This window comes from Prinia subflava, chromosome 7, assembly GCF_021018805.1.
Source record: "Prinia subflava isolate CZ2003 ecotype Zambia chromosome 7, Cam_Psub_1.2, whole genome shotgun sequence".
NCBI lineage: Eukaryota > Metazoa > Chordata > Aves > Passeriformes > Cisticolidae > Prinia > Prinia subflava.
Genome location: NC_086253.1, coordinates 12933335 through 12944279, shown reverse-complemented (window position 1 = coordinate 12944279; position 10945 = coordinate 12933335).

Below are 10945 nucleotides of genomic sequence, written 5' to 3'. Positions count from 1 at the left end.
AAAAAGGGGTCTGTACTTGTGTTGTCTGAGCTGGAATGCCTCAGGTAAAAGCAGATAAAAAGAGCATGATGGATGAACAAGCGTGTCTAAAATGAGCCTTGTTTCATTGCTTGTAATCTTCAAATACTGAACTCTGTACTGATGTTACAAATAAGAACAGGAGTGCTGCTGTAGAACTGCAAACAATTGCAAATCCAAATATCAAAGGTCCTTTGGTATGTATTAAAAAAGAGGATAATTTAATATGAGTTTATCTAAAGTATTTCTTATGTGTGCACAAAAGCATTCTGTACTAAGATCAAAGTTGTGTGCTGTGTCATGTTTAGTTACGGGTTCCTGCTTCTGCACTGCTGTGAAAGAGCAGCAGCAATCCTGTACACAGAGTTTCACTTGGAACCATTAGGATGTTTTTTGAAATTACTAAGATGCTAGTTATGAAACTACATTTATGAAAAAGAAAAAGAGAAACAAAAACAAGGAGGCTTGCAAAGCTCAGCAAGATGTGCTTATTAGTCAGTGCTTGTTCATGCACTGACTAACGTGAAATGTCACTTGTACAGAAATCATTGTGTCTCCACAGCCTGCAGCAGTGGCCCACAGGTGGTCTCCAGACACTTACAGACTTCCCTGAGATCAGAAACATTCTCTTTAAACTATTCAATATTTTTTACAAAGCACAGTTCAAAACTGTAGCTCAGTCTTCCCGAGGGTGTTGTGTCACTTTCCTGAATTCTTTGGGAATTCGCTGTCTGTGCTCCTCTCTTTCTTTCTTTCTTCCTTGTCCCATTTCTTGACAGTGTAAGGGAGCAGAGGAGACAGCAGGTACACAACAGACAATTGTGTCCTTGGGCTCCTACAACACAGACTGATGTTTGATACTGGAATCTCACGGTTTGGAGGCAAGGGGATCTAGATGTTGTAAATAACAAGATACCTCAAACTGATAATGAAAGGCAACTCCAAAAAAGACAAAGATGATCCTTGGATGTTTTAACTACAGTATTATATGCGGAAACAGGAACATCTCAATGTTCTTGTGTGAAGCATTTCTGCTGTCTTCTCTGGGATAATGCATCTCATTCCAATCACTCACCCTTGAGACATAAACTGAAAAATGGCAAGGATGACCCTGAATTTGGACACCCCATCACATACAGGTGGCTTGACTTATTTAATCCATCCAAGCAGAACTGAGAATTTTATATGATCACTGATTACAAATACACCATTGAATTGTTATGAAAAGAAAATTCTGCCAAAGTGAGAGAACAATTTGTCACTACTAATTATAGACTGATAATAAATAGCTTTAGGGTAGAAAATTAGGGGGGAAAAAAAACCTCTGAAAAAGAAGTAAACTGAGCTTGTGAAACAGTCTTCCAGATGCAATAGAGATACAAAAATGATGTCAGGGCACAGTGAGGCCAGGTGAGAGATCCCCAGGGAGTCCATCAGGGCCCCTAAGGGCAGCTGGGGGCACCAGGCCAGCCCCAGCCCAGGGCATCTGGCACCTCCCTGGGGATGGGAGCAGCCCAAGATCAGGCCAAGCCTTCAGCCCGTGGTGGGGGCTCACTCAGGGGATCCTATCACTGGGCAAAGAGCACTGGACACCAGCATCATTGGGGCTGGGATGGACATTCCTAAATAGGGGCTGAAATGGCATCCTGGGCAGCGTGGGAGGAGCCCCAAGGGGCTGAGAAGGGACTATCAGGCCTCCTCCCAGGGCTCCTGTGAAAAGAAAAACCACAACCTAGCTGTTACTAAATTGCTATTTGAAAGGATCACTTCCAGTCCTATATTCCCATGTTGTATGATGAAGTGGGGCAGAAAAAAGGACTCCCACAGTCAATTCTTCCCAAAATCAATAGAATAGGCTCACTGGATCAGACACTTAAAAAAGGATGTTCAAATGGCATTCTATTTTCTGTTTTCAGAATGAGTCAGAAAAAAAAAAAAAAAAAAAAAAAAAAAAAAAAAAAAAAAAAAAAAAAAGCAGCTTTTAAGCCTTTTTTGGTGCTGGGTACAGTTCTAAACTACACCTCCAAGACTTAGACCACAGTACCACAGTCAGAGAAGAGATATAACACCTGCAGCCTCTCCGTAGAGCTTTCAATTTCTGCTGATCTCCTTGATGCATCAGAGCAATATCTTCTCTTGACTCAACTCTAAACCTGCCTCTAGACATTAAGGTATTGGCACTTAGTGATCTGTCAACAGATTTCTCCACAGCACAAATGATGCTCCATCAGTTTTAGCACAGCCCCTGTCTGGAAGCATCCAGACATCCATTATCACCAGAAAGCCTTCCTTGGCAGGGTTCACTCACCCTTCTGGAACAGTACAACCACTAATCTTAGAGGGTCCTTGGTACTCCTCACCTGATGTGCTTGTTTTTGACCATATTCTTCAGGTGAATAATGTGTATGAGAAAGGGGACAGGAAATCTACTGGCTAGTGAAATTCTGTGAAAATATTAATTAAAAATTCATAAGCTGAACATCCTGAAGGGGACACATGGCAGCTCATAGAACTGTTTGCTCAAAATTACACAGATTCTACAGCTCTACTCTTCAAATTTTAACAAGAGACTCAAAAATAGTGGTCATTGTGACTCTAGAGGTTCACAGAAAGTGTGAAAGCCATGAGTAGCAAAACCCCCTCCATTATGCACATTTCTACCCTCCTGTGACAGTATCTGGTTCTTTACAGACACGATACAGCAGCATATGTAGTCGTAGCAGGGTTGTCACTGTATTCCTGGTGCTGAGTCCTGCAAAGCTTGATGTGCTTGATGTGCTAAATAATGGCTTTTATGCACTGGAGGTCATGGCTGTTCTTATATCAAGAGAATCAGCATCTGAATGATTTAACAATTTCATCTGCCAGAAATATTTTTAAACCATAAAAGCTCAACATTCCTGAAATAGTAACAGAAAAACAGACAAACAAACAAATGAACAAACACCGCAAACCCAAAGCTTTTACTGTGGTAATTTACTGTGGTGTCTTGGGGCTCATAAACTGAGTGGTTTTAAAAGTTTTTTAAATCAGGACTGGTTGCCCTAGATTAAGAGTGCTACATTAAATTTGAATGTGCTGCCAGAGTAATTTGGATTGAAGAGGAGAGGGAATAATGCACTCTAGCTGTTTTCTTTTACCTGTGTAAAAGCTGGGTAGCACATAAGGACACATGTTTCCAGATAAAACCAACAGTGATGCAAAGCAAGGTGAAAATCCATCCTCTGGACAATTTAGTCTTGCTATGAAAGCCACAATAGTGAGTCTAAATTGCTGAAATGTCTGTGGTGATCCTGTATCACAAGTCTCTGAGTTAAGTGCCCTCTGGATATCCTCCATTTAGGTGACCTCACTGAAACTAAGCTTTGACAGTTCAAAACTGGATGCAATATTACACAGGTATTAATCAACATTTATTTATAACTCAGATGTGGTGATCAGCCTTTTAAGAACATATGGTGTTATTTATAATACCATTTTGAAAGAAGTGGCATGAATGACCAAGCTGTGTACCTCTGCATGTCTGTGTGTCTGCATTCAATGAATGCATGGTTTGCTGAGGTGTAAATAGAGTACTGTTAGAATTTGGGGTCTGTTGTGGGTTAACTGGAGCTATACTCCCTGACCCTGTATTGACCAGGGAGGACGGCACTAGACCATCTCCAAGGGTCACTTAATCATCCTTTTATCCAACATCCAAACCTTTTTATTATCAAGTAGCTAATAAAATCAGAGAAGCATACAGATCAGGCCCTCACTCAGTCCCAGGGAAATCCTTGATGCAGTTGTGTGTTTGGGGCAATTGCAACCCACTGCTGACACTCTGCCAGCCCAGGTAAGCTCTGCCAGCCTAGCAAGAGTCACTCCAGGTTCATAAAGGCTTCTGAATGACACGTGACACTGCCTTCTTTCATGGGTTGCTTGTGATCTCTACAGCATGACAATATTTCTTGACAGCTTACTTTATATTATAATTCTCTGCATTTAAGAAAAGCCTTTCATCAGTGGATCTCACAGAGCTGTACAAGTGATAGATTTTTTTCTATACTTCATTTATATAAAAACAGATTTCATGTTCTGACTCCCCTGTTTTACTTAGTAGTCAAAGCTATTTCTTTTTTAATAAGTATGTCTCACTTAACTGCCTCTTATAGCAGGATTGTGTGAATTTCTGTCTGCTTTTTCTCTAGAGGAAGTGGTCAGGAGCAGAGTAATGACATTCATATGGGCCGAGAAACAACACAGGATCACTCACCACCTAGATTTTCTAAAGCAGGGATCAAGCAAGAACCAAAGGGTAAAAACCAAACCTTTTTTTCTCTGAAGGAAAATTAGTTAAACTTGTAGAGAAAAAAGAAACCAAACCCCCTACAAAGCAACTACAGTTTAATCTACTGTGTTTTTTAGAGGATACTTAAGCATAAACTTGTGAGGAGGCATTATTGGCATACATATCTCCTTTGTTAATATATTTAATTTCATTGAGCTAATTCTTGAAATCAGCAGACCAGGTTGTTTTCTTGTTTTGTTTTGGTTTTTTTATCCTGGCTTAAAATAATCATTACCATTATTATAGTGCATTTCTCTCAGCAACAAGTGATTCTGTGTGGTTCTTTTATGACAGAAGTGAAGATGTGGCCAAGAACAGGAAGTGCTCTGTGTCACAAATTCAATTATTTTTAGAATTTTGCCTCTTTAATAAGGACTGTCACTTATTTGTTATCTAACAAACAGGCCCCCAGGACAATCTAATGTCCTCACCAGTAAATGCTGTTAAGCCTCCTGTCTAAGGACAGTCCTGACAACCTGTCATCATTAACAGTCATGCCAAAATCATCAGTGAAATCAGAAAGTTCTCTTTCTAAAAATTAAAAATTCTTCTTTGTGTGCTAACATGAGGTAATCCAAAAAATGTGCATGCCTACAGTAATTCACAGATATGTTACCTCACAGGTAAACTGTTTCAAAAGTTATCCTCCTCCATTTAAAAATCATTATGTGGCCCAAAGATGTCTACAGATTGTATAACAGTCAATAGATGATTTGATAAACTAGTTTAATGTCTCTTTATATGGTGTTTCTATTATATACAATTATTGCAGATGATGACATTGATGCAACACCACAGAGATTTAGGTTTTAAGTTCTATTTAAAAACCTGATTCTCAGTGGTTTCAGTGGAATGAAGGCAATTTAAACAGGATTTAGACATTTAATTCCCTTAAGGATGTAAGCTTTTGTCTTTCTATAGTAGATAGATCACCATCATTTCCCTGGCAGTGCAGTGCTGATGATTTTAGCTTTTGGTTCTTTAGGCTCTGTAAAAGCTAGCCATTATATATGATGCAGAAATTATAGAAGAAATTTGGATCATTATCAATTATATTTAGCAATCCATTTCTGAAGCATAAATAACTCCACCACTGGAAAAACAATTCTATCATAATGTCTGCACACAGACAAAATAGAGCTAAGAAGCCCATGTGAATTTCCTGGCAGGATTTGATTTTGGTTCTGTCACTTTGTATTTCATTTTTTACATCTGCATGTTAAACCATGCTGAAATAGGAAAAAAAAAAAAGTTCTTTTCATCTTGCATAGCAACTATTAAATTGGTAGACCTTTGAAGTTCATGGACCTAAAGTTGTTGAAAACACTGTTACTGGGCTTTAGCACCATTGGAATTAGAGCTATTTCCTATGCAATAGGAAGAGTTTCTTGACACAGAACACATTGAATAGCCTGACTGCAGTAATTTAAGAAATTGGTTACAAATGGAGTTAAACTAATCTCCCTTAAGGAGCTTCTCTATTAAGAAGCTCTGATGCCCTTTTCAGTGGGGTCATCTTGGCAGACTCTACTTAAAATCAAGCTCAGAGAAACATGGAAAACAAAGGTCTCTGAAGGCTACTTAAGTCATTAGAATTAGATTTTCACTACATGGAAAATGATACTAACCCGTCTACAGCTCAGTTCAAGTCTGTCCTCATAAATGTTGCACAACTGAGAGTTCCCTTTGCTAGACTGAGCAATCTCCCATGTAAATGAACATTTTGGTGGCTTACATAGTGGAGATGAGACAGTCCCTCTTCCAGAACTCTGAGTAAAGCTTTGGGATTACAACTTTTTGTGGATACATAGTCACATCTTCTAATGCAAATCCTTCTCCACCGTTTCAGAAGTTCCCTGTAGTGAGGTGAATTATTCTCTGACAGTACTGCTTTTTGGAGTCTTTTGCCTCTTTTTTGTTCCTCCTGCCTACCAGGCTTCTTTTTAATTTGCATATGTTAGTCTTTGTCTGCCTCATTTGCCTAATTAAGAGTATGGTTCTCTCTACTAATGAGAACAAAACCTAACTTCTAAAGAGCTTGTTAATGTAGAATGGAGAAACTGTGTTTTGATTTTAATTCTTGGAATGCAATATGTGCTCCAGCAGAGAATTAATATTAATGTTAGAAGGAATAAACTTCTCATGCCCCAAGACAAGAAATATTCCCTATGCTCTTAACTCTGTTATAGGAACCTTAACTGTAGATAAGGCTTCTGTCAGAAGATCAACACTTTCACATGTGGATGCCTCGAGGTAATTACTTTAAGCTGTTTCTATTGTAGATCTGATTTTTATGGTGGTGCCACATGCACACCATACCCTCCCTTAACGGGGGTGAGGAAATGTGTATGTGTTCACAACAGCTGAACACGAGGCAGCCTTGTTTTGAGGCCTAAATGGCATTCCTTAACACGCTCAGCTCTGACAAGTTTAGTTTGGATTCAAGCTGTTAGAAACCAGAGCACAGCAGATCCAAGCAATACAGGAATGGCATGGGAGAGCTGCTGCATCCCAGAGAGCTGTACCTTCCCGTGTGCCTGTCACATGGCAGTCAAAATTATTCTGGCTCTCACCAGTGGCACTGGGGGTATGATACAGGGAGCAGAGGCTGGGTCACCAGCAAAACGTGACAACTATAAATGGAGTGGCCGATTATCAGCTGCAAAAACAGCATGTAGGAAAGAGCACCAAAATAAAATGGTGATGTCAAACATCAACATCTCCCATATAAGGCATCAAGAGCTTCATTAAATGAAGGATGCTGTCTAACCCTCAGGGGTATCCCAGGTACATCAGTGACAGCTGGAAGTCATTGAATTCTTTTAAAGTTGTTTGGTTATAATGCTCTTAATTTTATTCTCTTTTTTTTTAATAGCTAAAATCTCTGTATGATGAGAAACTTCATTTTTGTGTGTCACATTTCTCCTCATGTTTATAACAGCACTGTAACCAAATATTGCAGCCTTTCTTGGCACACCAAATCAGCAATAAGCATTTAGAAAGGAATATGTTTTGTTTGTAGCTGTGTCTCACTAAAAGACAGCATATAAGCTGACTCTGGAAAGAACAAAAGCTTTCCTGGTTTAGAAACTTTGTTCTCCTTTTGTTGTTGGGAGTAACACAGGTATGGCCTCTCCTGTGCATGGCAGCAGATGTGGAATATTGCTGACAGCAGAGTACAGCACAGCAGTCATTGGCACAAATGTAGGTGTTCTGTTACATGACAACTGTTGTTTTGTAATCCCAAATAGGGTAAAGATCCTTTTAGATGCCCCTAAAGCTTTCACTGCTCAACAGTTTAGGTAACTGCAAATTGCCTCATTTAATTTGGTGAAATACGGAGGTATAAATATATATGGTTTCCCAAGACTCCATTACACCTGTTTTAGGCAGGATAATTTTCAGTAGAGTAAAATAGAGTAGCCCATAACCCATTTAACAGACAGCAGTCAAAGCTCTGTGCTCTAAGACACCATATTCAGGTAATGTTTCACATGGGGAAGTTTACATGTCCTTCCAGGTAGTGTATACCTTATGTCTTTAACCAGGAAAACAATTGCTTTTCTTCTTACTTTAGGCAATTATAGGGAGTATTCTAATGTACATAACATCTTAAGTGTTATCTTTGTAAGTGACTGAATTCAGTGAAGGAATTCGACTGGAAGTTAGCCTGAGGCAAAGAATTCCATGGGTTAATTATGCAACATTCCTTCTATCTCTTCTAAATCAATTGCCTCTTGATTTCAATGTCTGTCCCCTTAAGAGGGTGAGAAGGATCTAATTGCCTCCCTCTGGACCACTTGTTACTGCCTATCCCTGTGAAATTCACTTTTATGAGCCTGTGCTGTATTTGCAATTTAACAGGATCAAAACTCCTTCCTTCCCCCCACTCGTTAATTATTTTATCATCGCCTCAGATTATTCCTTACACATTTCTTGACAAGATGTCATAAACACAATGCTGTCTTACTGGTAAAAGTGCAGACGCGGCTGATACAACAGTGATTTTTATTTATTTTTTCTCCCCCAAAAATTTACATATAATTTTCTTTTCTTCTTTGTGCTGAGGGTACTAGAGAAACAGGAGCTACCTTTGCCAAAGCAGGATTTACTTTGATAACGTAATATCCTTGTATTGCTACTAGCTCCAGGTACAGGTGAATTGATTTAAACATAAAAAGAGATGTAGCTTCTGGAGAAGGGGGACTCACAACAGCACTCTGACATCTGTTAAACCGGTGTTTCAGCCCATCTGAGAATAACATTTTATATCTTGGAGAAGAGTACAGAAATTAAAGGTCCATGTATGCTCCTCAGCCTAAAATGTTAACAGCCTTTACTTGGTATTGGCTTTTTAGGGCTGCCACGGTTCTTTCCAAAACACAGAGGTCAGAGAGAGCTTCTGCAACCATTCCTTCTTGCTAGGGCATTTGAAATGCACGTGTGGTTACTATTGCAATTGTCTTGCGACATTCATGCTTTGCCTCAGATTTCCCCTTGTCTCTCTGGCCAAGCTAAGAGCTGTAAAAATGAGAAATAACCAAGGTTTAGCTCTGTAACAGCTGCAGCTAATCTAAAACTGTATTGCTGATTTTGCATTCTTCTTGCACTCGTTTAACAGTCCTGTGAAACTGGCCAATATTCATTTAATTGAAAACCAAATTGGCAACTCTTTCATTTGGTTTGGCCCAATTCAGGTCTCAGATCTAGGAATGGGAGCACATGAATGCCAGTATCTGGGCAAGGGATGGTGGAACAAGGGGAAACAAGTGCAGGATTGCAGCAGCCCAGAATTATATTATTTCAAACTGCAAGGAATTTGATCTTCACCATCTGGAACAAATTCTGATCCTACAAAGGTCAGTGGAAACAGAAGTTCATACCAATTCTTAGTATGTTTGCATTTTTCTATATTGAATTATCATGTTGTCATAGTATTTTTATGAAGATAGTAACTCAAGCTATTGTATTTTTTAGCTTTCAGTGTATTTCAGTATACCAGGATCAGAAAATATTCATCACAGTTTGTCTTTTATCATTGAATTGATGACCAGCATTCTGACACTGACTCCACACAAATCTAGCTAGAATTAAAATTATGTGTTAGGTCTTAAAAAAGAGTATTTATACTGTTGGTATTTCTAATAAATACTTTATTAAATATATATATATAATTCCTAAAGAACCTATACATTCGCAATTGGTGCATTATAACATGTCATAATAGCAACATCTGTGGATGTGTAAGACTAATTCTCATTTCAAACTTCTTGTACCATTTCTGTTTGACTATGTGGGGGCAGATTTCACCATTTAGACTTCAAAGCAGGGCGAAACAGAGCTGCAGCCTGAGAGAAAAAAAAATAACCAAAACACAGCATAAAGATTTTACTTAAACTCCTTTTAGAAAAGCTGATGGCTACTCAGCATCAGACAAAACTCGTATATAAATGCAGTGCTATAGTAAATGATGTGGAAATGCCAGAAGACTGTGAAATACTTTCTAAGGAGCTGTTAACACGTGCCTCAGGCTATACTGCTGAGTTGCAAATTTAAGGGGCGTGTTTTCATCAGTATTCAAGTCACTTCTCAGTCAGTAGAGAAGAACAGTAAAAGCTAAAAAAACCCGTAAAGTTGCTATGAATTTTAGAAATTCCATGTGAATTCCATATGCTGAGCAATGCAGCAACAGCATAAACTTTGATTTTTTCATCACTTTCTTAGCTACTGCTCTGAAGTGCAGCTGTAAGTCCACACACCTCCCTCACAGAAACTGCTATTTTTTTTTTTCCTGGCCCAGAGCCTTAGGCATAACGTTAGTATTCAACTCTCAAAATGTGAACATCTTTGGTATCACGGCCTAATGGTAAATACCTACAGGCCAGGAGAACGGAGCCTCCTGGAATAGAAATCAATCATTACATCTGTCACAAGCCATGTATGTATCTGCAATCCACTAGGTAAATAATAAGTAAAGAACAACATTTGAGCATTCTCTGAACCAACCTCTGTATGATGAAAATATAGCTCTTTGACCACTTACTAAGGGAAAAGTCCAAATACATTTAGCACAGAAGTGAAAAATACAGAAACCTTTTGCAACAATCCCAGTGTAGCTGAGTGCAGCCTTTACTGCTCCTTGAGCAGAATGGCTGCATAAGTCAATTCAAGACAGGTTCTTGGGAAATTTCAGCATTCTTTCATTCTGAAATTCTCACCCCTCTCTGCATGAAAAGCTTTACACTCCTGCACTGCAATACTGATTCCTCCTGCATTTGAGAATCCAGCTTCTCCCTTCCCCAGCCTGTTCTCCCAGCCCCCAAAGGAGAATCCCACATGACTTGTTTTACAGGTCAGTGGGCCAAGAACACTTGGCTTTGCTCTTTCTATATTCTGTATTCACATGCTGGGCAAGGCAGTCCCATCATACCCATCTATCCTGATGGTTTTCCTGTTTTATACGAAAAAAATCCACTCACTTTACAAATGAAACATGTTAAAGGGACAAAAGCACAAAGTAGCATGTATTTCAGGGGGTTCTGCCAATTAGATATAAACGCTTTGCCTTGATGTATCATGCAGTGCTGATCGCACACG